The sequence below is a fragment of the Patiria miniata genome, unplaced genomic scaffold (assembly GCF_015706575.1).
Source record: "Patiria miniata isolate m_02_andy unplaced genomic scaffold, ASM1570657v1 HiC_scaffold_19, whole genome shotgun sequence".
Classification (NCBI taxonomy): domain Eukaryota; kingdom Metazoa; phylum Echinodermata; class Asteroidea; order Valvatida; family Asterinidae; genus Patiria; species Patiria miniata.
The window spans coordinates 2,811,064-2,838,421 of NW_024037057.1; the positions used below are offsets into that span (position 1 = coordinate 2,811,064).

The 27,358-nt window shown below is 40.9% G+C and overlaps 1 pseudogene; it reads left to right on the forward strand.

The window, feature by feature from the left end:
* Positions 1–3,458: 3,458 nt before the first annotated feature.
* The window catches only part of LOC119726012, a 33,692-nt pseudogene continuing 9,792 nt past the window's right edge, over positions 3,459–27,358 (forward strand).

The following is a 27,358-nucleotide window of genomic DNA, read 5'->3' on the forward strand; positions in this document are numbered from 1 at the left end:
CCATTGTTGGAAATCGATCCAAAAATGTCACTTTTCTTGAACATGACAGCAGACCAGGTGCCATAATATCACAGGATGCTTGAGACTATTATTCACTTCCAGTCAAGTAAGGTATTTCATTATAATAATTCAGCAGTTTTGTTTTTTAATGTTTGCAAATGTTGCACAAGTACCTTTAAGGGAACGTGAGTTCAAAATCGCGGATACCTCTGACTCGGTCACGTGCTATTATTGTCCTGCCCAACACACTGAGCCACAGTCCCCTCCAGGCAAGCGGCCCCAACGAAAACACAAACCAAACCAACTCTAGTTACAGATGACTAACTTGATAATCCGGCCGGCCGGTGACTGGAAAAATGTATGTTGAGCCGGGATAATTGAGGTATTTGCCGTGCCACACAGATGCCGATTATAGAACGCAGCGTGACGTGGGACTGACTGCCTGCCCGCGGGGGACCCTGTTGTGACGTTGAAACGCTGCAAAATGCCAGTGTGTCTTTCTTTTCTCTGTTTCATTTTCTTTTGGAAGGTACATTTCAAGAACAAGCACATCTGGACTTGTATTGAATAAGCGAAATCAAAACAAGGCCACACGTTCATTCTTATGCTGTTTCTTTTTTAAGGAGCATGGTACCTGTTTTTTCTCCTCTAGAAAAAAACAGAAATCTAATTTGAATGCAGGCAATCTAGTATTAAAGGGAATATACATCATTTGCTTTTGCTGTAATTTTCAGAAATGGATGGAATTGGGGGATTGGAAATATATAGAAAATATAGTTACACTGACTTTTTTGAGGTTTTGGGTTCGAAAATGCTATAAAAACCAAGAAAAACAATCATTTTCCTGTAGTCTGGTTCCCTGACTCCATTTAAGAAGAAACAGAGCAGTTTACATACATTTGGGAATTGTAAGGTCAGAGAACCAGTTTAGCTGGCTTGTACCTGTTCATAGGTGTGTAATCGATTGCAAACAAGTGCGATGACCAATGGGGGCCAGTATTTGGAAAAAAGCCAGTTTTTTCCAACGCTGGTCGGCCGACCAGCATTGGAAATTGATACAAAAATACGACTTTTCTTGAAAATGACAGTATACTAGGTGCCATGATTTTACAGGATGTTTTAGACTGTCATTCACTAACAGTCCAGCAAGGTATTTCAAAATGATTTGGTAGTTTTATTTTTTGATGTTTGCAAATGTTGTATTTTCCCTTTAAGCATTTTGTGAGCTTTACATGCTTTTAGGAAGAAGAACGTCTTTTTTGCTTTCCGTCTTTGCCGAGGCAAAAGGTTTAAAGGTAGTGCAACTTGAGGTTGCAAACATTGAAAAACAAAAGTACAAAATTATTATGAAATGCCTTATACTTGACTGTAAGTGAATAATAGTGTAGAAATGTGTGAAATCGTTGCACCTGGTATGCTGTCATTTTCAAGAAAAGTGGAATTTTGTATCATTTTCCAACGATGTTTTTCAAATATTACCCACAATCTACTGAATTTAGTTAGCCCACATTTTGTTTACATGCAGTCGCTAACATACCCTTGAATGGGCTTAAGTCAGCTGGTCTGGTTCCCTGACCTGACAATTCCCCGATGTCAATAAATTGTCCCATTTCATCTGAAGTGGAGGGTCAGGGAACCAGACTACAAGAACAGCATTTTCTCTTGTTTTTTTTCCAGCATCTGTGTACACAAAACTTTAAACAATTAGTAGAATGATACTTGCTATAAAATACTAACCCCCAAATAAGTCCATTTCTGAAAATTACAGCAAAAGCTGTAACCTTGAAATACAGCACATCCACCATTTGTCCACATGTACGCAGCAATTTACCATGAAAGGTAAAGCCTGAACAAATGCTCGCTGTTAGAAATTCATCTCTGCTAGAATTTCTTTCTTGTTTTGGGTCACTGTCAACTAAGGGAAGTTTTCAATCTGTTGTCAAAGTTTCCCTGCTTTTTGAGTTTTTGTAATCCATAAACTTGCTGTGTACAAAATGCAGTCCATCAAACATCCCTGAGGAGTACACATGCACAGCTTTAATGAGCTGAATTGATTCGAATAGCTTTCCAGATGTCAACTTGATTTTCTAAGAACTGTTTGGTTGGCAAAACTGGAAGCAATACTACAAATTGCCTGTTGGCCCCAATTGCTCACTTTAGTTGACTGGCCATCAATCACAACCCTCATTATTCCAGTGCCCTAGATGTTTTGACTGTGTTTGACTAGGATTGCTGTCCCCATAATAATGGTTATCCCTGTTTCAAGTTTCACAGTGACGACCATCCATATGAATTTGTCATCAGGTTGAAGGGGCACATCGTCCTGAAATCGCTAAACATGTCATGTATTAGATTGTTTGCTTGTCCTGTTTCAAAGGTCTGGTTAAAAGGAAACTAACCTAATGTCGCCCTGTTCCTGAGAAAAGACGAGAAAACCCTGGTTGTTTACTTCAGACACGGCAGACATATTTTGGCGTACGCATACATATTTCCGGCCATAAATCTAAGTCCCCTTTATGCCCCCGCTTTTGGGTCCATGATGTCAGATGATTCATGGTACATGCCTTGTGTTCGTACACTAGCACGTTTGTTTATGGAGTAAATCAAGGATTTTCTTTTGTTCCTCTTCCCTTTTCCTTTGTTTGAACTCTTAACTTTCTCGCAACAGTTCCCATTGGTTTTGTAGACATTTTCCAACGGAGGAGTCCTCAATTCGGTTTCTGTCCTCGATTCATCAATGATGTTGCACATTTGTGTTCTTAATTTACCCGATAAACACGCACTCACAGTCCTGTTCACACCATCGATTGTGGATGTCCTATTGTCCCTCTTTTGTTTGTACTTTAATTTTTAGGAAGACTCCCATAGGTTTTGTACACGACCCCAATCGCGGATGTATGCTGGGAATCATGGACGATATTGTTCTCTTTTGTTCTCTGGTATTTTTCGTCCACGGTTTGAATAGATGAACACACCCATGCAAACAAGTACAGACACTTTTGTTTTACTATACTCCCGAGGACGATGCTTTGTGTTTCCCTTTGGCCTTTTAATAAACGTGTGACACTCTCCAGTGGACTAAGCACAAGAACCTACCACAGAGGACGGTTTTGAAAAAAAGACCCAAGGCCCGAGGACTGAAAGGATCTGTTGTTCTCCCTTTGTGTGTCTGTCCTCGGGGGTTATGTAGAACAAGTACACACAGCACCAATACACAAGCATTGTTTTTTGCACGTCTCCTGAGCATCGATGCACTGGTGGAACATTATGTTTTCATTTTGTTTGTCTTTTTTGTTCTTTGCATCTTCTTTATTGGGATAGGGAAGGGGGAATTGTAGCCTGAGAAAGTACTTAAAGACGGTGCGTCACACTGATTCATATACCCAACGCCAGGCCGCACGCTAATGATCTATCATCAACGCTAACACGTCACGCACACACACAAACATCCCTCCCTAATGGCAGCCAACAGCCAAAGTACACAAAAGAAAAAGAAGACACAACACACGCAACTGAGCCAATCCCCACAGCGAATGCCGAGCCACCGTCAAAATGACAAGTCACCGAGTGTACATGTGTGTGTACACCGGCTGAAACGGATCAGCAGATACCAGCTGGCCCAGTCCGTCATCGTTCGTTCTCTCAGGCTCTCCTCTTCTCTGTTTAAGTATCATGCTCCCGGTGCCCTGAGTCTAGGGTCATCCCCGGCATTCCAGCCCCGCATTCCTGCCGTGTCACTTGGCTGCGTGGCGGGCAGTTTGCGGGTGACTCAGTTGGTGGAGGTGCTGGTGTTGTCAAACCGGGACATCTTGCATCAGTGATGTACGGCGTACATGTACATCATGTGTGTCCGAGAAGGTCGCGGGTATGTAAAAAGGGAAATGTGTGTACATGTGCAAGACTAATTTTTTTTTTTTTAAAGAAATTTGTCTACATGAACAAATACAGTTTCTGGAGGAGAAAATATCATGAATACTATTTTGATTAGCATGCGGTATTTGGGTTTTTTTCATCTTGGACAGAAAATTGTAGGGAGAAGTGAATGTTTCAAATTGCAATTCCACCCATGATGGATCATCAAGTAAACTTGTTGATGTTTTGGTATTTGGTTGTTTTTAGTTATTGGTAACTTTGAAGATTTAAACCCTAGTGACAGTTACCGTACATTGTTAAGCCTTGGGGGGGGGGGGATGAGAGTAGTTTTTTTTTTTAGGATTGGGAGGGGACAAAGAGAACATTGTCAACCTTGAAGATTTGCATGAGGAGAAAATATCATGAATACTATTTTGATTAGCATGCGGTATTTTTATTTTTTTTCGTCTTGGACAGAATCTTGTAGGGAGAAGTGAATGTTTCAAATTGCAATTCCACCCATGATGGATCATCAAAGTAAATTTGTTAATGTTTTGGTTCTTGGTTGTTTTTCTTTAGTTGTTGGTAACTTTGAAGATTTAAACCCTAGTGACATTTACCGTACATTGTTTAGCCTTGGGGGGGGGGGGGGGGATGAGAGTGGGTTTTTTTATTAGGATTGGGAGGGGACAAAGAGAACCTTGTTTACCTTCTTTGACATGAGATTTGAAGATTTGCATGAGGAGAAAATATCATGAATACTATTTTGATTAGCATGCGGTATTTTTTTTTTTCATCTTGGACAGAATCTTGCAGGGAGAAGTGAATGTTTCAAATTGAAATTGCACCCATGATGGATCATTGAAGTAAATTTGTTGGTGTTTTGGTTCTTGGTTGTTTTGTTGTTGTTGGTAACTTTGAAGATTTAAACCCTAGTGACAGTTACTGTACATTGTTTAGCATTTGGGGGGAGGGGAGGGGGCTTTTTTAGGATTGGGTGGGGGCAAGGAGAACATTGTCAACCTTTCTTTGACACTTGCAAACATTTTTGTATTATCATCTCTGTGATTTTCTTAAGTATGTTAAATTATCCTGCCGCTACAACGGATTTTGAGGATTTTGCAATCTACTGTATCGTACATGTAAATACATTCATGACTATTTGAAGTGATTCCCACGTCTTTAGAATGGGGGCCGCTCGATAGTCCGAAGGTCTGATGGTCCAAAGGTTCTTAAGTCCAAAGGTTCGATAGTCCGAATGCACAAAATTTCCATAAGAGGGAGTTCGTTAGTCCGAAAATGAAATAAGGTTCGTTAATCCGAACATTTGATGCAATGGTCCGAAGGTTCATTAGTCGGAAGGTTCATTTATCCAAAGGTTCATTTATCGGAAGGTTAGATTTTAGAATTGTCGGAAACGAAAATAAGGTTCAATAGTCCGAAGGTTCATTATTCCGAATTGACAATAAGGTTCAATAGTCCAAACAGAGTATTTTGATTAACATGCGGTATTTTTTTTTTCCATCTTGGACAGAATCATGTAGGGAGAAGTGAATATTTCAAATTGCAATTCCACCCATGCAGGATGGACCATCAAAGTAAATTTGTTGGTGTTTTGGTTCTTTGTTGTTTTTGTGTTTTTTTCCCGTAACTTTGAAGTGATAGTTACCGTACATTGTTTAGCCTTTGGGGGGGATGAGGGTGGGGGGGGGGGGGCTTTTTAGGATTGGGTGGGGGCAAAGAGAACATTGTCAACCTTTCTTTGACATGATATTTGAAGGTTTGCATGGTGGAAAGATACTAAGACAAGATAAGTTTGCGGTAACACCATGTGAATAAATCTCTTAAAATTGTGAGTATGTGTGGTTCCCCAAGACATCGGTTTCAACATCAGCGACATCTGGCGCCCTATCCTCAAGTCCAAGTCCGATGGGTCTTCTATACCCTAGGACAACTTAGGTTCAGTTCTCACCTATTGGTCACCTATACCTTGCTCCTTCCCCATTTGCCCCCTCACTGTGTACTGACACGCTCCAGTGATCATCCAGCATCTCTCTGTCAACTTGCATCCTTCTCAGCTTCACTGGTTTCGAGCTTCACCAGTTTGCTTCCCTCTCACGCCTCACCGCACCCACACTTATAACATCGCATCATCGTTGGAATCCCTCATTCTCCTGACGACGGGCAGAGCATACTGTTCAAAACGTTGAGTCCCTCCGGTTCTTTTCAGAACCACACATACTCACAAAAGGGATTGATTTACATGGTGTCACCGCAAACTTATCTTGTCTTACTTTCTTTGACACTTGCAAACATTTTTGTTTTATCATCTCTGTGATTTCTTAAGTACCGGTATGTTAAATTATTATTATCATTAAGCTACAACGGTTTTAAAGATTTAACAATCTCCTGTATCTTAAATGCATTCATGCCTATTTGAAGTGATTCCCCGTCTTTAAAATCAGCCATTTGTGCACAAGTACACGTATGTTGACTTTGAATGGTAAACAATCTGTGTTTAAAAAGAGCAGCGACTTCGATTAAGAGTAGGAGGAAGGAAGGCATTTTTTTTTAATGTTTACAAGAAAGTCTGGTTTTGAAAAAAGGAACAAGATTCAGTTGAAACAACCCTTGCTACATGTATGTCAGTATGTGTACCTGTACATATGTATGTTTCCTTGATCTTGCAAGGCTTTCCAATATTGGAATTCTGACATTGTTTGACACATCTTGTCACTTGTTTTTCTGTTGTTTCATCAGGGCAGTTGGAGAAGAACCAGGATTTTTTTTCTTGGGGGTGTACTTTTCTCGCTTCTTTTTTTTTGGGGGGGGGGGGGAGGCGATTATCAGGTTCTCATCCACTCTTGAAATCAGGGAAATGCTTGAAATCAATTTCCGTTTTTTTAGTCAGGGAAAGTGTCAAGATCTTGGGCCAGACCTTGTGTTGTTTATGCTCAGCCGTGCGTACAGTTGGGCCTAGATTACACTTGAAATCCTCCGCACTGCTCCAGGATGTCACAGGCTCTGCCTTGCATATTGACAGTGATTGCTGTAGGAATTTGCAGGATTCAGGCAGTGGTTACCCTTCCAAGGACCACATTAAAAAAATAACACAACATTTTGGAGGGTTGAGGTTGTATGCAATTTTTACATGGAGGCAGTTGGAGGATTTTGCAGGATTGCAAAAGTAGGGAGTTAGGGTTAATAAAAAGTTTCATTCTTCCTTAAAATAAGTCCGAGGGGTTTTAAAGGGAACGTACAACATTTGCTTTTGCTGCAATTTTCAGAAATAAATGGATTTGGAGAATTATTATGTAAAAGCAAATATTGTTAAACTGACTTGTTTCACGTTTTGGGCTTGTGGATGATGGAAAAACTAAGAAAACCAATCATTTTCTTGTAGTCTGGTTCCCTGACCCACTTAAGATGAAACGGAGCAATTAGTAGACTGTGGGAAATTGTAAGGTCAGAGAATCAGTCTGGCAGGCTTGTAACCTCTTCACAGGTATGTAATCGATTGCAAAGAAAATGCAGAATAACTAAATATGAAAAAGTAGGAGCATTTTTTTAAACATAAGCCAGTTTTCTCCAACGCTGGTCGGCCGACCAGCGTTGGAAAAATACAAGTTTTCTTGACAATGTCAGCACACCAGGAGCCACGATTTTACAGGATGCTTTAGATTGTCATTCCCTAACAATCGGGTAAGGTATTTCGTGAAAATTTGATCTTTTCATTTTTTTGTAATGTTGTATCTTCCCTTTATAAAAGCCGAGAAAGATTTCCTTTGCGCAGTTAATACTTGTGCCAAATTTACAAACAGCAATGATTCTAGAAAGTCCCCGGTAAAATCGATTGACCACAACAAAAGAAAAAAATCTCCTAGAATACATGTCTGCTCATATTTCACCCATAACAAACTTTAAACTTCCGGACCGGGCTTGGCCTCTTTCACAAAAAAAGACATGTACAGTGCCTCTTGTTCCGGTCATCAGCCCCCTACAAAACATGCATCCTCGGCCCTTTATTGGGTTGGTTTGTCCCCACTTTGTGAGCATCATACGATACTCCTTCAAGATCAGACAGCCTATTCAGGAGACAGATCACATTTTTGATTCATGAGCTGCAGCCTGCCCGGGCCCTGGGGCAGCTTGAATTTCCCTCGCAACAGTTTCTTTTCGTTTTCAAGACGAGACAGGAGAGGTTTGATTTCGACGTCTGTTCTCATGTGTCCTGCTGCTCTCCGTGTGTGCCTGATGAGTGGGGCCGACATGAATAAAAACACGGCGCAAGTCCAAAATTAGCAGTCCTGTTTCCAAAGTGGGGGAAAGGGGGATCTTATGAAACATGCAATTTAGCAAAGGGCATTGATAATCTTTAAAGCTGCAGTCAGTTATTTGCAGCTATCCAAAAAGTAACTGACGTAATTATTGTTGGAAAAAAACATACTTGGTTGAAAGATAGTAAGGGGACTTAACTCCCTGTGAAATTAATCTTTCTGGCAAGCTGTCATTTTGAAGAAATCAACGAAAGAAGGCCTTTCCAACGGTGCGTCTTTAGATGCACCATTGGAAATTTTCGTTAGTAGTTCGTTATTTTATTAATGTGCGCAAGCATTGGCACGATGTACATGCATGCATGGTTGCTATGTAATTCGTCAGATTGTTGCGTGACATCGCATAGCTGCAATCAGCTCAGTGAGAACATGTCTCAGACGCTGATTTCAGGCCAAATTCAGAACATGATTCAGCAACTTTTGATTTGTAATCGAGATCCTAGAATGCTGTTTTTCTCGAAACATACAGCTGAAGCTGAAACTTCATCGGGTTACATGTAATTGGTCAGCACCCTTCTTTAGATTTTGAGCATGTTTGTTGCTTCAAACGAACAAAGTGCACAAATTACAAATGATGGACTGTACCTTTAACAAAATTCAGACAGAGTTTTTATTCGTGAATCATGATACTTTATTTCCTCTTTGAAAATTATACATTTATATTTCTACTTCTTAACTTTCTGTTCGGGCATAAACCTATGGTATGCCCACCATAGGTTCATGAGAACCAAGGTCCCTAAAAAGTAGAAAACTTGTCATGTAAGGAACACCTTGCTTCTGCCAATTGAATTGATTAAAATTGTTTGGGTTTGGTTAAAATGTACATGAAAAACACCAGCGCAGATATACAGGGTGAGTCCAAAAAAAAAAAATGGAAACCCAAGGCCAAAAAAAAATAGTCTCCGGTTTCTGGTATGGAGCTTGCCCAAAAAGTGATGCGGTGACGCGGCTTTTTTTTTTTTTTACCTGTTTTTTTTGCTTCAAATGTCGGCTGATGACTGCAATTGGTGCCCGACTAAACTTAGTGAAAATATATGGGAGTCCAGAGAGGCCACATAAAGCTTATTCTCGATCATATCCCCATCTAAAAACACGTTAAAATTGTGCAGCAGCAGGATTCCAGTCAAACCAGTGAGTTTGGCAGTTTTGAGACATCATCTTTTATTGAAAAAAAAACTTTTTCATTTTGCCGACGCGCATGACTACGGCGACGCGCGCGCATACCAGAAACCGGAGACTTATTTTTTTTGGCCCAATGTCAGGACCATTTTTTTAATGAAGTTCTGCATGTAGCACCTTCAAAATCTAGGATATGAAAGCCCAATTAATTAGCTTTCTTTTAGGACAAGAATCATTCAAATCACTCATGTACTTTTTAAGTTTAATACTTCTGTCCACAGATAAAAAAAAAAGTTAGTGTTCTTTCAGCAATATAAAAAACAATTAGGAAATATTTTTGCTGAAAGAACACTAACCTTTCGTGTGATCCGTGGACAGAACTTTAAAATGGTGTTTGTGTTTAAAATTCTGTAACTTAAAAAGTACATGAGTGAATTGAATGATTTTTGTACTAAAAGAAAGCTGATGAATTGGGCTTTCATATCCTAGATTTTGAAAGTGCTACATGCAGAACTTCATTGAATAATTGGTCCTGCCATTTGGGTTTCCTTTTTTGTTTACTTGCCCTGTATGTACATCAACCCTTTAGCAATCGTATTAAATTGTATTACATTGTATTTGCTCCTCCATCAATAAATCAATAGTGCTGGGGCAGTTTTGGGCGGTATGAGGAGTAAATGGCAGGGCGGTGGTAGGCGCTATGAGGGCTAATGGGTTAAGAACAAGAAAACGAAGAACGACGGAAATACGGGTGCATACCTATATGTTCCCCAATACCAATGTTCCCCAATACCGATGTTCCCCGAAATCCCTACCCTATAACCCTAATCCTAATCCTAGCCCTTACCCTAACCCTAACCCTAATCCTAAGGATTTCGGGGAACATCGGTAGTGGGGAACATACATGTAGGTATTGGGGGACATCGGGTAAACCCCCAGAAATACACTGTAAATTGTACACACAAGTACATGTACATACGTGTAGAAGGTTACATACATTCGTACACATTTTAGATACTTTGTCCATAACACATTTTAGATACTTTGTCCATAAACTGGCCTTTTATTTACATGTAAAACTAAGAAAAAAATCCTCTTTTTAAGAAGTGTCCAAGGAATTCCACAGTTGAGGACCCTCACATTTTTAGTAAGCTATAGGCAAAGGATTGACGAGTTTTCTACAATGTCTGATGATAATTAGAGCTCCAGTGGATGTGAATTCTTGAATGTCACACCGTGTTCCTGCGGCAGATTCACCATTATGGGAATATAAAATTTGATTATGAATTCAACTTAAACTTGATTAGCTTACATGACCATGAATGGCGTTAGCTGAATTTGTGTACTCTGCAGGCATGCATGTGTAGCATCGTCCAGAGTAAACATTGAACTGTTTTTTGCTATGTGAGATCATGTACAAACGAATTGTATGCAAAGATATTTTTTTATCAGCGAAGATTTATTTGGTCATATTTTGGCTGTTTCATCAACTAACAGCCTTTGTTTTTGTTAAAGTTTTTTCTGATGACTGTCATCATGTATCGTCACATTAAAAATGCATTTTTCTATGGCCTATATATCTGCAGAACTATAGGTCTGATTTGGTTGTATCTTGGTATGTTCCTTAGCCGGGATGTGCTATAGATGAAAATTGAAGTGATGTGATGATGACGTCACCACATGAAATGTGACGTTACATTCAAGGTGCATGTTTATAAGTTTTTTTATCTATTAGGAACTATTGGCTCTGATCACTGTGCAACCTTCGACCGCACATCATGTCCCATCAGTCTAAAACATGACAAAAAAATACAACAATTTGCCAAAACAGCCATGTGTTTGTCCACAAACATAAATCTAGTTAAACATTGTATTTCTACTGTGGTACAATGTAGCCCCATCAGTTGCCGATGAACTGTTCTCCCAGGGGGCCCTGGGTTAAAACAAGTGGTGGGATTAAAGTCCGGATTTTTAAAACTCGGTTTGAATTCCAATATTTGGTTCCGATTTTGGAAACCGGATATTCAAAACCAACCTTCAAAAAATCAGGCCTTCCAATTTTTGGGTGACACAAGCTAAAGACAACAACTGGAACATCCCCCAATTTGTTCCATGGTCTCTGATGGTAACTGCATTCACTTGGTAGCTGTCTTCTCGGTTCATGAATAGCTTGCCCATCTGCTCCGTTCACAAGTACCCCCTCACCGGCAAAGAAGGTACAGTTAGGGGTGACCGATCGACGCCATCTTGCCTGACTGCAATTCATTTGCTGCGAAGCACGGCCACTGCGTGTACATAGTACAAATCGCCTGGTGTACGTGCGTCACACACAAGGAACGGTGCGCGTCAACCAGCGAATGTCCCGCCCATGGGACGTCGTTGCTAGGTAAAAGGGCGCCCTCTTTTGTCGGCGCATGGAGCCCATTCGTCTGATCAGAGAGTTTCCGCCCAGTTTTTCAACATCACAGCTCTGGGCTGCTTTTGTGAAGGCCCAGTGGTCATTCATTCCTGCACACCATACCAAATCATCGCAAACGGCATTTCATGTGGCACCTTACTTGTCACTTTTTGTTGGCATGACTGTGAGCTGAATGGGAACTTCTGGTGAAATTGGATAACTGTTATTTGGTTTGGAAAAAAAAATTAGGTTATAAACAGATTTTGAAATCTCCAATATCTCCTACCACTAGATATAACCACTTCGGGATGGGATAATTTTTGCCGAAAATTCCAATTTTCGAAAAAGGCAAAATATAGCAGCCAACTTCTGATGTACAGCCAAACGTCACAATTATTGATTCGCAAGAGTCATTTCAACAGTATTTGTACCATATTTCTTGCCGAAACAAAATATTTTTCAACACCTTAGGATGTGCTCATGGAGCGTAAATTGTAGAGCAATAGGCCATGCACAGCAGCCCAGTTCAAGGTGAATACACAGTCTGCCTCCACAGAATTCTCGGACTTTGTGTGTGTGTGTACAAAGCAAATGAGAGATCAGGGTGTTTAGACATCACCCGGAGGCGCATCGAGGTACGCTTGACGTTTTAACCCGTCAGCCCTGCCTGTGTATAAAAACAGCCAGATCGTGTTAACACGTCATCCGACGCGAACTGGTTAAAACACTTATAATGCAGTTGTGAAATACAAAAAAATACATATGTACAATAATAAGAACAGATAACAAATTTACTAAACAGACAACATTGCAAAAATCATAATGTAGGAAAAAAGTTTGCAACATTGTTAACATTCCAGAATCTAAGAGTGGTTAAATAACTTTATAATGGTTAAAAAGGAATGACAAACATTTCATCCACAGGAGATGTTAATTGAAATATCAATTAAATAAAAGACGGAGAAAAGGGGGAAAAGGAAGCTAAAATTACATCTTTGTGTAAAATATATCAACACTCCCCCCCCCCCCAACCCCTGTCCTGGAAAAAGGTTTTGAACAAAAAACTGCAATTCACTGTAGTGTGGTGCTGAGTTAAAAAAAAAGTTATTCATACAGGTATTATCATGACCAAAGCAGACGTTTGAAAGTACTTTGCCATTTTAATGTCAGTTTTCAGTTCGTTCCACACTAGTGCGCGCACCAGAGCAGTTGAACACATGTTTACCAGAATAATTGAACGCATGATTCCTTACGTCCTTTCAAAATGTCAGCGCCAACTCATTTTGTTCTGATACGTGTATGTCAAAGGCAAACTTGTATGAGTTAAAGGGAATATACAACATTTGCAAATATCGAAAAACAAAACTACCAAATTTTTACGAAATACCTTACTAGGATGTTGGAAAATGACATCCTAAAGCATCCTGTAAAATTATGGCACCTGGTGTGAAGTCATTTTCAAGAAAAGTGATATTTTGCATAAATTTCCAATACTGGTCGGCCGACCACTGTTGGAAAGCCCTAACTATTTTTCTACTACTGCTCCAAATTACCCTTTTTTCAGTCCAAATTTTGTTTGCTATTGGTTACATGTTCATGAACGGGTGCAGGCCAGCTAGACTGGTTCCCTTACCTTACAATTATCCGGCATCTATAAATTGATCCATTTCATCTTTAGTGGAGTCAGGGAACCAGACTACTTGAATATTTTTGTTTTTCTTGGTTTTTCCAGCATTTTCGAACACAAAACTTAAAACATGACAGTGTAACATTATTTGCTTTCATATATTCTTACCCCTCAAATAGTTCATTTTTTAAAAATTACAGCAAAAACCAATGATGTACTTTCCCTTTAAAGTAGCATTCAGAAACTTATCAAAAAATCCTTTTGCGGCACTAATTTTTAACATACATGTATGTACATGTACCGTACTATACCCAAGCAAATTCTGTGTTTCCGCCTGAATTCACAACATTAATAGCAACATACATTAACAAACTACATTTCCATGTATGTACATGTATCTTCTTTGAAAACTCTATAGTCACTGATGCTTTCACTAAGATCATGTGCCATTCAGCATGTTCAGGAACATCTATTACTAATGCTATTAATTTTTCATGATGTTCTATACAGTGCATGTACGTATGAGTTTATAACACCTCACCCACAGATTCTGTGTCTTGATTGGCCGAGAGCAAGTCACATGATACTTTCTATTTTTGCTATCTTTCTGTACACGGCCAAAAGTACTATGCCCATAGCAACCAAAGTACTATACCATTAGCAACCAAAGTACTATTTCCACGGCGAGGTATTTGTGTGCAAATGCTGCTGGTGTGCGCGTTGCGCATTGTGCGTAGCGCGTTTTGTTCCAAAGAGAGCGCGCCACAGAGTTGGGTTCAAACATTTCGTGAAGGGGTAGTTTGGAAGAGAGAAATACATTTTCCACCAATTTTGTATTGAAATTGAAGTCTATTTCAACTGTGTTCAGATTTAAATGATTTAAAATCTTAAAACCAAGCAGAATCTGTTGGTGAAGTGTAATAAAACAAATATTGAATGCTTTATCTCGTGGTGAAGTAAAACTAGCCTCCCTCGGTGATCCATGGAGCATTCTATTTTCCCTCGGCTTCGCCTCGGGAAAATAGAATGTCCATGGATCACCTCGGGAGGCTAGTTTTACTACACCACTCGAAGCATTCAATATTTGTATAATAGTGCACTGTAGTTGTGTTTACACTTAAAGGGAAAATACAACATTTGCAAACATCAAAAAATAAAACTACCAAATCATTTTGAAATACCTTGCTCGATGACAGTGTAAAGCATCCTGTAAAATCATGGCACCTGGTATACTGTCATTTTCAAGAAAAGTGGTATTTTTGTATCAATTCCCAACGCTGGTCGGCCGACCAGCGTTGGAAAAAACTGGGTTTTTTTTCTCAAATACTTGCCCCAATTGACCATAGCACTTGTTTGCAATCGATTACACACCTATGAACGGGTACAAGCCAGCTAGACTGGTTCCCTGACCTTACAATTCCCAAATGTATGTAAACTGCTCTGTTTCTTCTTATATGGAGTCAGGGAAGCAGACTACAGGAAAATGATTGTTTTTCTTGGTTTTTATAGCATTTTCGAACCCAAAACCTCAAAAAAGTCAGTGTAACTATATTTGCTATATATTTCCAACCCCCCAATTCCATCCATTTCCGAAAATTACAGCAAAAGCAAATGATTTATATTCCCTTTAAGCCTTTGAGATGCATTAAGACTCATGTTGCTTAGGATACCTTTATCTAAAACAAGCTCTGAAGAACCAAAACGAATTTCACGGTATCTTGCACACATGAAATCTTAAATGGATGCCGGCTGTACGCTGTGTGCATTAACATTAGCATCGACTGACACAAATTACATTTACAATTAAAATGTATTGCTTTTTCCACATCTTGGAATACAACTTGACTTACACACACACACACACACACATACAGGATCTCGTATGTACAAGTACATGTACATGTATGGATGAATACATTGTACAAATTATCATGTTTAGTACATGTACATTGCAATATTAAAGTGTTCCGTCACCTCAAAATTAGCAGAAAGTCAGACTTTTTAAGAATTGGGGTGGCATGGGTAGCTAGTGTTAAAAAGCACTTGCCTCTCACCAACGTGGCATGGGTTCGATTCCCGGCTAGGCTTGGACCATATGTGAGTACCGTTGTCCGTTAATTCTCTCCTGTGCCATGAGGGTTTTTCTCTGGGCTCTCTTGTTTTCCTCCCTCCGCAAAATTCAATACTCCTGATCTCTGGCTGTGCTCAGTGATCAGAGCATGCCAGCACGAATAATTTCACAGGGAGATTACTGCCATTACTATCTTTAAACCAAGTATGCATTTCGACAATACTTTCGTCAGTTACTTTTTGGATAGCTGCAAATGATGTATATGTACATGTACTCTACCTTTAAAAATCCCACTTTTGTATTACAGTAAGTAAACAGTCAACTAATAAAACAGGATGAAAATAGGTTCTTAAAGATGTTTGAAAGAACAAAAAAATATTGGAAAGGTAGAACAGGACTTATACAGATTGAGGTTCACATAAAAACAAAAATGACCAACCCTTCAAATTTTGTTTGGCTTTGCCAGCTGTACTGCAAATGGCAATTTCTGACTCATTTTGTGGTGACAGGTCATATACAATTTTCCTTTTTTCACATGAGCCTCACTGGCTAGACAAACTGACTAGACAAACCATGCAGCCTCTTTTTTTTCTCTTCAAAATGCCCCTCATCAATTTATCAAGCAGGTGGAAGTAAATTCACTATTAAAGGGAATCACTATGTGCTTGGGAGGTTTTAAACACTCTGTTTAAGATCAGTTGGAGTCTGGATGCTGATAATTGCCCGAGCTGAAGGCGAGGGTAATTATCAGCATCCAGACTCCAACCGGTCTTAAACAAAGTGTTTAATACCTATCGATTTGTGGTCTGTTACATGCACTTAGAATCTGCTGTATTTTACAATACAAAAGTTGTTTTAATGCTCAATAGGCCTACTGCTGCAAACTAGCATGTACAATTGTACATGTTACATAAATTTACCTTTCCTGTGCGCAATATTTACTGTAGCCTTTGTTTAATTGTTGTAATATTGTTTTGTTTTTCTGTACTAGGGGCCTGTGAGAGCCAAGATGGCCGCCCACAGTAATGACCTGAGAGAGCAGGTGGTCGGGACCCTGCGCGACAACAACGGACCTATGGAGACCCTGGCCATCGCGCACTCTGTTGGTCTGCGCACCCGCAAGCAGATCAACCGCACGCTGTACAAGCTGTTTCAACAAGGGACCGTAGTGAAGGTGTCAGAATCCCCGCCCAAGTGGGGGCTGAAACATGAGGTCACGCTGGGTCACGAGTCACAGGTCAAAGGTCAGAGTTCGCCTTTGCATGGCCAGGCCAGTGCAGTGGAGCCCGAGGGTTCCGAGGAACGCAAGTTGAGCCTCAGCTCTGAAGAGATGCCCAGCTTGGAATACATCGGTGATGGTGACACGAAGGACGTCGCCGATTCGCAGGAAATGGACGGGAGCTACAACGGGCACCCTAGCGAGGTCCCAATGCAGGGCCAACCAGACCGGTACAATTACCCTCAAAATGAGAGAATGGTGCAATATAAAAACTCCCCCATGAGGGACAGTCCCCAGGGCCCTCTCCAGTATGGGGAGACACCTGCTGCCACTTCCTCACCGAGAGATTCCATTGCGGAAATGGAGGTGATGCAGGAGATGAGGGGAAACTCTGGTGACTCTCATTGTGCATCTGGTAGTGGGGATCCACAAGACAGCCCAGCTCCTTGCTCCCTGAGCTCCAATGACGACACAGAGAATTTGGACCAGTCTGACATGGCACGAAATGGCATCCCCAACATCCCGACAGTGGCAGAAGCCATCGAGTTCCTCAAGCCCTCCGTAGCTCAACCAGAGAACCGAAATAGCCTGAGCTATAGACTCCTAGCAACCCTGTGCACCATGACTGAGTCCATCCACTCAAACGATCTGGCTAAACTTGTGGGTCTACGCTCCAAGAAGGACATCAACCCAACACTTTTCGGGATGCAGAAGCAAGCCCTGGTCCGGAAGGTCTCAGAGTCTCCGCCTCTATGGGTTGTGACGCCATACGGACGGCAAACCATGCAGAACGGTGACCAATCCAACCACCAGAAACACCAAACGCAGCAGCGATTCCCGAAATCCCAAGGCGGGCCCCTGAAGGTCCTCCCCCCACGCAAAGAAATCAGTTTCAGTCGCAATATTTGCCACAGCAGCAGCAGTGGCAGTATCAGCCACCCCAGCGCAGCAGCCCAAGAAACCAAGGACCAGCGAAAAACGACGGGCAATCCCGGCAGTTCCAGGGGCCGCCTCCACCGCCAGCTATGCTACTTCAGGGTCATGGTGGACAGTTCCAAGGGAATCAGAGACCAGAGGGTAATCACCCAGGGAATCCTTACAACGGTGGAGAATGGATGAATGCAAGCCAAGACACTCGGCAACAGGAGTCTTCTTCTTCCAACTGGAGTATCCCACCACTGCCACCAAATAACAGCAACGAGTTTGAACCCTACCAAGATCAACTACCAAGTCCCTCAAATTCTTACGAGAGCAGAAACAGCTCTCAGTCATTAAACAGTGAACAGGCTAATCAAATTCTCCAGGCGATGTCCAGCGGAGAGCCATTCGAAACGATGGAAATTGCCAAGGCCATCGGATGCAAAGCATCACGAGATGTCAACCGGACCATTTACACCATGTTCCGGAGCAAGCTCCTTGAACGGGTGAAGGAGGCACCACCTGTGTGGCGGCTGTCTCCAGCAGGGAAAGAGGAAATCAGAAATGGCATCCCGTCCGACGTGCCCCAGGGTTTACCCCCAAACCCCCAAGAGTTGATGCAGCGGACCTCTGGATGGCGAATGGGTACCAACAGCTTAGCCGGCCCGCAGCCTTTCACCCAGAGCTCCCACGGCACTAACGACAGTCAGGCTGCATTGCCGTCCCACAGTGCAGCAGGGCAATCCCAGAATGCATCAGGGTCTTCCCAGAATTCAGCAGGTGCCACAATGAGCAGTGAGATGTTCGGTGCAATCAACAAGAACCCAATCAGTGCGCTGACAGAGTACGCCCAGTCCAGACATCTACCTGTCGCTATTGACATGGTGAACCAACAAGGTCCTCCACACAATCCAAGGTAAGGATGATGGGTCATATCACATTTAGAAAAAAGAAAAGGTGTAAAAAGCCAGGTACCTAATTGTTATCAATACACATTAGGAAAAAAACACAGAAAATGGGAAAAAGACTATCGTCATTGGTGTCGGCAGAATAATGACCACTGGTACGTGCAGAAAAATGTGGAAAAACAAAGTCAAGCCATCTGGAGGGTTGATTAAGAGTGCAAACATATCACGCCTTTAATGTGACAGAAACAAGTACATGTATCAGGCATGCCAATTTTCAGGCTATTGGCTCAGTGCGTCAGCAAAAGAGGGTGTTTTTTTACCACTCCCGTGGACGGGACACAAGGCGTGTGCATACTGTTCTGGTTTGCGCACAAGTACAATGTATATGCACAACTTCCTGAATGTGCCAAGGCTATTAGCCACAGCGTCTTCACGTGAGCGTCGGGCGTTGTCGGCGTTTAAAATTCTCTTTCGATGGTCTCCTAGACTAATCCCTGCTCCCCAATAACTTTGGATACATTTGAAAGTCCGCAGTGGATGGACCGGGGAAAAAGTCTAGGTCTCCCCCAACTCTTCTTCTCTGGCCGTTAAAGGGTTACTTGTGCACGGAGCCCATAGCCTGAATTCAGGATTTTTCTTGTTTTGGAAAAACAAACACAGGCATTTCATTCCTTCACGTAGGCCGGAAATATATCTTCTCGTACATGTACCAGTAGCATGCACAGAGAAATGAATTATGCATGCAATGCTCCATGGCATTCACCACGCTACGGTAGCTCAATGCACGAATGTATGAATTGTTAAAGTTCAAAGTAGTCCTACATGTATTGCAATATATTTAGTGGTATTGTAATGTGTTTATGGTGTTTATTGCAATTGTTTTATGCATGCATGCCTTCTTTCACGTCAATTTTTTCAGGCCCTGGAGCAAAAACTGAAAATTTACAAATATTGAACACAGTGATGATGACCCTGGCTGCGAATGCCCCACAGCATCATATTTGCTTCATATACATATAACATGTAGTATGCATTCACACCGAGTTTTGAATGAACATTTATTGTACATTGTACTTAACTCTTTAGTCATGTTAGTCAACAAAAAAACACATAATGCAATGATAAGGTCCTTTTCAACTAACTTGCCATTTCAAATTAGGTTTTGCCCTTCACCGACGTTTTTTAAACACTGTATACTCAGTGTGTTACCTCCCGAGTGAAAGTTGGAAAAAATCACTCGGGTGGGACTCGAACCCACGACCTCCTGCTTTCTAGTGCAGATGCCTTACCACTCGACCACCGAGCTAACGGGATCGGTTGGCCGGTTCGAATCTGATGTACATAGCAGCGGGTACCGCATAAACTATTATAAGATGGAATTTTGCGTCGGGGTGATATAAATCAAATTAGGTTTTGCCCTTCACTGACGTTTTTTTTAAACAAAACCTAATGTGATTTATATCACCCCGACGCAAAATTCCATCTTATAACTTGCCATTTGTTTTGGCCAGGTTCACATTCTGCGCGAGGGTCGGCAACCGTTCCTTCACCCAGATCACGAGCCGGAGCAAGAAAGACGGCCGGCGGGAAGCCGCGGACGTGGCGCTACGGTCGCTCATCGCCGAGGGAAACTACCAGGTCAAAATGAACACTGCTTCCCTAGAAACGGTCAGTACTTCAGGTGTCGTTAACCTCCTTAATCCTCTAGGCACAGTTTTTATAAAAGCTTGATGGATTGAGCGCCAGAAAGATAAATAAAAATTGAATTGGAATTTAAGACAAAATCTTAAGAAGTGAAAATGTTAAGTAGAGATGAATATGCTCCTTCAGTGGAGATGGTGATTGCTTGATATAAATCTTACAAATTGAAATAAATTGACAAGAAGCATTGCTGAGTGTTTTTTTTTCAATCTGAGAATTGTTTGATTTCAAATTGAAGATTTGTCATAAATTGCACAAATTGACAGGAAAAATCATTGCTGGAATCATACTATTTATTACTTACTTAAACCTACAGGATTGAGCTTCATCTGTTTTGCCTAAGACTTAAGTACAGGTACACACATGTTTGTATACCGTGCAAATCACGGAATTCCTTTTGTTTTTGCAACAGCTCCCATTGGCTTTGTACACGTTTTCCAATTGAGGACGTCCTCGACTGGACTCCTGACCTCGATTATACTCCTGTCCTCGGTTAGAAAAGGATGGTTCACATGTGTGTCCTCAATTTACACTATATACAGGAACATGTTGTCTGAATGGTAGATTGAATTTGTGCACATTCAGATTAAATCCAGTCATGCATTCTCTTCTCTTGGTTTTGTACATGTTTTCCAATCGAGGACGTCCTCAATTGGACTCTTGACCTCGATTATACTCCTGTCCTGGGTTAGAAAAGGAGGTTTCACATGTTTGTCCTCAATTTACATCATAAACATGTACATGAACATGTTATCTGAATGGTAGATTGAATTTGTGCACATTCAGATTAAATCCAGTCATGCAATTCTCTGCGACAGATGCCAGCTATTTCTCATGTGTATAGTTCTTTTCTCAATGCTGTTGTATTTTGCTTACTTGTTCATTTATTATTTGTTTTTGCCACAGACTCCCAGTAACGGTACCACGTTCTACGACCGGATCGCCGGCCTGAGCCACCAGGCCTTCAACTCCATAGCGGCCGGCATACCTGACAACATCAGCGGCCGCAAAGTCCTGGCCGCACTGATCATGAAGAGAGGGGAGGGGGACGAAGGGACGGTCATCAGCCTTGGAACAGGTGGGACTAAGGACCATTATTTTCCATACCCCTATCTACAGGGTGACCCCAAAAAATGCAACCCTAAAACATTTGCCTTTTAAAAACAAAGGGATCTGTGGATTTTTATGTTTTGGGTATCAAAATATATTTGAAGATTTCATAAATTTTCCACTTTTCAGCCATGTTCATGTTCGCGTGCAATTAACCTATAGCGGTAGAATCGCGTCAACGCAGCTTGTGAAATATTGTCCAATTACATGATAAACAAATGGACGCGGAACGCGCAAAATCTGAGACAAACAAACAAAACTGAACGTACCAAATTCCATAGGGTTGTCTAAGGGGTGTGGCTAACTCGCAAACGGCGATAGGTCAATTGCCGCAATGTCAAGTTTACCAGAACTTGCTGGAGCCTCCATATCAACGTAACTGTGTAAATAGGCATGCAACCTTTTTTTTAAAAATTAGCCAATAGAAATTGGAAAACACTGTTCAAAGTCTTGTAAAGCCAGAATTTGCTTTTTGTTTTGTTACTTCCCAGTTACACGCATGTGTATAGAGAAGGCTCATGAAGTTCATTGCCTTGACAGATCCAGCGAGAAACAATGACACATTTTGACATTGAAATCACGTTCCTGCCAACTTTCTTAATACTCCCTCATCCCCCCCCCCTTCCAATCCCCACACCCATCATTGCCGCATCCACACACAAATCGATTGTAAGTTCTCCTGATTCCCTCGCACTGCGTAATCGAATTCCCCTCCCCACATCATGCCCTGTGCCAAACGCAACATTCAGTTACTTAATTGCCGCAGGATCACGTTCCTAGATCCATAACCCGGGGTGAGATTCCGCAATTAGCCACCGCCAGGGATACCTTTTGCTTTTGTTTGTGTTTGGGGTTTTTTTTCTTCTTCTTCTTCTTCTTCTGCTTCTTTTTCTTTCTTTTTTTTCTGGGAATTTCAAGAATGCACGTAAACTCTTGCAACGAAGAATGCACCTGGAGCACTTACCATAACACTTGAGTCACATTTTCCTGGGGACATACTCAGATCACATACGTTGCAATTGTGCAGTACGTGCATAGGATGTGTGCCTTTTAGATGTGAAAAAAAAACAAGGTCTGTAGTAGGGCTGGTGTGGTGCATTAATGCATGAGTTTAGTCTATACAAATATAGTGCACAATTAAGTGTGTACATGTGGCAGTATGTACAAATAAATGCCCTTGTGTAAGGAACATTGGACCTGCTTTAAAGGGAAGATACAACATTTGCAAACATCCAAAAACAAAATTATCTTATTATAACGAAATATCTTAATGGACTGTTAGTGAATGCAGTCTAAAGCATCCTGCAAAATCGTGGCTCCTGGTGTGCTGACACTTTCAAGAGAGCTTGTATTTTTCCAACGCTGGTCAGCCGACCATCGTTGGAGAAAACTGGCTTTTTTTCAAAAACTGCTCCTAAATTTTACAGCAAAAGTAAATGTTGCATATTCAGAAGTGCATTTAGAATTATAAAATCATAGATGTCAGATGTAACAGGGACAGGAAAAAAAGTGGACCCCAAATTTATAGATTTACTCACTAGGACATTTTTAGTCCATATATATCATGTTTGATGCAGATGCTTTTATCACTTGTATCCTGGGAACACTTACGATCATTCATGCAAGTCAGTCATGTTCACAAGCGTACTCATGAGTGCACTTAAAGTAAAGCGCATTACCCGTGAGTATTGGCAGATAGTCCCGCTCAGACAGAGAGTATACTCTTGTGCCAGAAGAGTCTTGCTTAAAAGTCATGATAAATTTTTAACTTGCCATTTTAAGATATTTGAAAAGCAAGCGCTGCAAAAAAAAAAATCCATTATTAAAGGGACATTACGGCCTTGAATGCACCCAGTTGGACTACAAAACGCATCTTAAACGAAACACAACCATCCCTTAAAAACTTGGTGTTTTGTGTTATTCTTAAAGAACCGTGCGAGAACAAATTTCAGGGCTCGCAATTTTGTCCCCGAAAAATCAAGCTGTTCGGTGCTAGTTGATCCAGCCGCGCTGTGGTACGCACTCTGCGGCAAGTAAGAAACAATCAGCATTATGGGGAAGTTTATTATTGTTAGGCAAATTACCGGTAGGACCGAGTTATGGGGACTTTCTGCTGTCCCCACAGCATTTTCAGTCCCCACAAATACCTCGTAACAAGTGTATGTCCCCACAACTACGGAACAAAACTGTGTGCATTTGTAATGTGTGTATTATGTACCACACACACACACACACAACGTGTGCGGTACATTGAATAGACGTGACTTGAAATTCGTATGGGTATGCCATACGAATGCAACGCGTGCGATGTAAACAACCAGGTTTTTTTGTCTTTTCTCGGGAACGGTGAGACATAAGGTTTGTTTCGTTTCACCCAGACCTTTGAAATAGTATTTTAGGTATTAAAAATCCAAAACATGAAATTTTGGGGGATTTCAGACCGTAATTCCCCTTTACACCTCTTCACATTATTTCTGTCTTCTGCGGAAGGTCGCAGATTTTGACTCAGCTGTAGTCATTTTTTTTTGCTTAATTTCTGTCAGTTTGACAATAGATTTTGCTTTGTTTCCCTTTGTGGTTTTTTGATAGGCATGATAAACCGCAAATAAATTCCAGTGTCAAATATTCTAGTGAACACCGGTTTCAGATAGGTCGGTCCCGAATATCAACTTGGTGCCGTCGGTAATTGTTTTGCGTACGGTACTGGTTACTGGCTCCACGCACACAAAATATCGCTGCAATATGCGTAGACTGGTTCCCAGACCAAATGATGCTGACTATTGATGTTCAATTAACGACTTAGCGAATACGTTTTCAGTTTTGTACACAACATACATGTCTGGGAGCATTTTGAATCACTAGCGAATTCTATGCGAGCACTCTGATTGGTTCAGATTTCAGAATGCATTCTAGGCCGCCACGGAAGATAGTTCTCATTACTTTGAGGGTTTGTACTTTGTGTTGTGTAACATTTAAAATTCATTGTAGGGCATACACGACTCAAATAAATCAAGTATGTCACAATGATACATTTTATTGTATTGGTCGTTAAAACGTCGCCAGATCTGCAAACATGTCCCTGGCGTATTGAGAAGAACTCCCAAGTAACGGAATGAATAAGTCCTCTTTTGCATAGCGATGCGCGAATGAATCTCACCGCAAAATTATTGCGCTGCTTACATATATGAATAACGGTGCGAGAACATAATCGTCAAGTCGTTAGATATGTCGCAACCGATTACATACTTCGCTGATGAAGTTCGACTGAAGTTCACAGACAAAATACGACTATCTAACGACTTGCCATCAAGTCTATCCCGAATATGACTTGTGCTCAAATTTTTGACTATCAACTGAGTATTCTATTCAAAAAATGTGAGCGGTGCCTGAAGAAGACGATGAAAAACGTCCAAAAGTAGGGTGGGTGTGTGATAAAATCTTTTCTTAATTTTTTATCTCAATGTTTTACAGCTATTGTTCAGATAATCCATCACAGGACCGTTGCTTTGTACAATAGCGTGCACAATGGTTTCTCCCTGTGAGCGTACCTTGATCACATGCCAGGATTCGTCTATAACAGGATTAGAAGCTCCCATATAGTCTTTGTCCCTAATCCATGTTATCATCAATTCCACCCGACCGTGACTTTCGCGTTATTCATTATTCATACGCAGTGCTTCTATTATTTACACATCTCACCGAGTTGTATATGAAACCTTCTGAGACTTTACGCACCACTTACCAAATCAAGCACACATGTCTATTTCTTCTTCTTCTTTTTTTCTTCTTATTTTCTTCTTTTTTTCTTTTTTTTTCTTCTTTTTTCTTCTTTTTTCCTTCTTTTTTTCTTCTTTTTTTCTTCTTTTTTCCTTCTTTTTTTCTTCTTTTTTTCTTCTTTTTTTCTTCTTTTTGTTTGTTTGTTACACAAAAAGAAGAATTTTGCCCCGTGTGTCCATCGCGGAATGCCATCTGGCTGGCCCAAACAAACCCTGGGAACGTCAGAAGTCGGTCATTTAATTTTGATGTATGTTGACACAGATGTGTGAAGCAGAGGCTGTGCGAGTTGTCGTGAATATCAAAAAGAAACATCATTCAAAAATGTTGTTTAGTTTAGTCAATTTTGTTGATGCGGGAAAGCCACCATCTTTTTTATCTTTTCATTTTATTTATTTTTTGCGAGTTACGCGTAGATGATCAGGGTGGTATTAAGGAGAAAGTCTACCATTAAGGCAAAAGAAAATGTGAGACGTTTCTGGCAAAATGAGATGGAACTGGGCACAGGCCGTAGTGGAGAAAAATGCTAAAAACAAATGGGGATTTTTTTTTTTCTGATTTTCCGATTTATTAATATTTGTAATTTTTGATATGTCTACTAGACATATTCTAAAGAAATAGTACACAAATTGTGAAATAAAGTGTTTTTCTAGTAAAAAACAATTGGAATCTTTTATTTTCACAACTCATTAAGCTCAAAACCTTAGAGGTATTTTTCTTAGCCTTTTTTTGAAAAATGGCCTCATCAAGGGAAAAACATAATAATAATGATATAAGAATTTGTGACCACACTGAATGTGAATTTTAAAAATCATTAAATGCCGGTCAATGAAAAAGTCGCAGTTATGAGAGGACAAGTAATAAACTGCATGGTATGAGTCCCCTCTATTAAAACACTGTTAGAAATGGCAAATTATTTTCCATAAATTTCAAAAACTACCGTTGTATTTTTGATGTGTATCTCTTCACCTTGGGGTGATTTCCAGGCAACCGATGCGTGACGGGGGACATGTTGAGTCTAGAAGGAGGAACAGTCAATGACTCCCACGCTGAAATCATAACCAGAAGGGCCTTCCTCAGGTGAGTTCTGCTAAAATGGGTTTCTCCTTATAGCTTGCCTGCCCTGAGAGCCATCTACAAAAGCTATGATGCACTCTAAGAAGGACTATGCGAGTACTGGCTCAATGCAACACCTACTTCCCTTGCTCAACTTGATTCCATTCAGAACAGAGATAAGCGTATCATCGGACTCTCTACCTAGACCATCGTATCCATCCATTGAGTCACTGCAGGGCAGTAGGCGCAACAACCCTATTCCATCGTATTTTTATCAGCTATTCAAAAAGTAACTGACAAAATTATTGTTCAAAAGCATACTTGGTTTAAAGATAGTAATGGCACTAAACTCCCTGTGAAATCATTCTAACTGGCATGCTGTCATTTTGAAGAAAACAATGAAAGAAGGCCATTTCCAACAATGCTTCTGAAGACGCATTTTTGGAAAATTTTGTCTGTAGTCCGTTTTCAATTCGGCGAAGCAAACGTATTTTTGGAACTTTCTGTCAATAGTTCATTTTTAATTCGGCCACTCGACGAACACGCACGCGCGTTTGCTATAATTCATCGGTTTTTCTGCGCGACATCGCGCAGCTGCAATCGGCTGAATGAGAACGTGTCCCGAATGCTGAATGCGCAATTCAAAACATGACTCGGCAACTTTTGACTTAAAATGGAGATCCTAGAATATTGTTTTCTCGATATACAGCATTCACAGAGCTAAATGTTCATCAGGTTAGTTGTTCAGCACCCTTCTTAAAAATTTGAGCACTTTTGTTGCTTCAGACGAATATAATGCACAAATTACGTATAATGTACTCTACCTTTAAGTAAAACTGCCCTACAAAAACTTGGGAAATCAGCACAGGAGAATTTATCCCTCATCACCACAATTCTCCTTGGCATTAAAAAAGTTAAGGAGGCGAAGCTGTGTTCACAGGAACGGAGTGCCCATCTCTCTTTCGAAGATATTGGGCCAGACTCAAGTCCATGAAATGCTGCTGTGGGGGGATCGCCACACCTCCTCCACAGCGAGTCTGTTACCTTCCCAGCATTGAATAATGCCGGTACCCATTTAGCACCTGGGTTGAGAGGAGTAATTGAGGTAAAGCGCCTTACTCAAGGGCACAACACGCATGGCCTTGGCGGGGCTCGAACCCACAATCTCAGTATCATGAATCCTATGCTCTACCGTTAGAACACACGTGCCTACCTTGGCATTAACTTTGATAGCTTGAAATTTCAGGTCTTAAAGCTTGTAATGATGTCGG